The sequence below is a fragment of the Gossypium hirsutum genome, chromosome D11, assembly GCF_007990345.1.
Source record: "Gossypium hirsutum isolate 1008001.06 chromosome D11, Gossypium_hirsutum_v2.1, whole genome shotgun sequence".
In the NCBI taxonomy this organism is placed as follows: Eukaryota; Viridiplantae; Streptophyta; class Magnoliopsida; order Malvales; family Malvaceae; genus Gossypium; species Gossypium hirsutum.
This window is the reverse complement of record NC_053447.1, coordinates 28028673-28030069: the sequence shown is the minus strand read 5'-3', so window position 1 is coordinate 28030069 and position 1397 is coordinate 28028673. Positions and strand designations below refer to the sequence as shown.

Here is a 1397-nt window from a genome sequence, read left to right as displayed (position 1 = left end):
GATATGGAGTTGCTTCAAAACTTCCAAAAATCTTTTGAATTGAATATCCTACTTAGAATTATGAAATTATTGAGGAAAAGGTAAAGGTGGTTGTCCTCCAGGTTGCTGCTATTGTTTTGTCATGGCATTCTTATTGACAACATGTTCTACCACAACATTTGGCTGCTTACCCTTTTTAGGTTCAGTATGTTTTTCAGATGACTTTGGGATCTTTACCTGGTTGTTATTCAAGTTATCCTCTTCTACTGTGGCATCTTGAGCAACGTCATCAAGCTGAGTTCCGCTTCTACGGGTGATGGCCTTGCATTATTCCTTCCTTGTGATATCGAATTCTTGGTATCACTTGGCAACGCTCTTTGTGGTTTCGAATTTAACGCATTCACTATTTTCCCTACTTGTTTCTCAAGAGCTCAGGGAGACACAACCTGAATTTGAATTACAACATCATTCTTGGCCATATATTCCTTTAGCAGGGCTCCAATAGGTGATGATGACAAAATCGATGCTTGACCTTGCCGGACATTTTTCCTCGACATAGGTTGAGTATAACCAGGCGGTGCGTTGATGGCATTCTGTCTTACCGTATTGTTAAAATTCTCCGCACCTTGATTATTCCAACTAAAGTTCGAATGTCTACCCAGGATTATACATGTTGGAATAGGGGTTATTTTTTCGGTGGAAATTACCCATGTAACGAACGAATGCTGGATTTGATGAGCATTCATCAAACACATGATCTTTAGCATAATAAACACACAATAGTTCGAATAATTTTATCTCCTGGACTGCAGTAGGCCTTTTCATTGTTTTAATCATATTAGCCAAAGAAGATACCTGGGCTGTCAACGAAGTGGTTTCGTCTAGCTCCATAGTACCAATAGCTCTCTTGTTCACCCCAACTCTTGTGGTAGGATATTGATAATCATTGTTGGAAATCTTTTCCAAAATCTCATATGCTTCATTATAAGATTTATCTAACAAAGTACCGTTGGCAGAAATATCAACTACCATCCTCGTATGTGCATTCAGCCCATTATATAATATCTTTATCTGAGTTTAATGTTGAAATCCATGCATCGGATATTTCCGAATTAAGTCTTTAAATTGTTCCCAAGCTTCATATAGTGTTTCATCTTCCAATTTCTGAAAAGATGTGATGTCATTTCTAAGATTGGCATTCATATTTGGGGGATTATACTGTAGCAAAAACCTCTAACAACGATCATTTCATGATGCCACTATTCCAAACGGCAAAGCATTCAGCTATGCTGTTGCATGATCTCTTAAAGAATATGGAAACAACTTAAGTTGTAGAGCATATTCAAGAACACCCTATTGTCTAAATGAGTCACAAACCTCTAGAAAAAGTCGTAAATGCAGTCTTGGATCTTCAGTGG

General features: G+C 37.7%; 1 non-coding gene across 1 annotated transcript; it reads left to right on the top strand.

Annotated features, from left to right (window-relative positions):
• The first annotated feature begins 1066 nt into the window (after nucleotides 1-1066).
• Nucleotides 1067-1173, top strand: LOC121223889 (small nucleolar RNA R71). The gene has a single exon (XR_005921355.1). It is a non-coding gene; the product is annotated as a small nucleolar RNA R71 (small nucleolar RNA).
• Nucleotides 1174-1397: the final 224 nt, after the last annotated feature.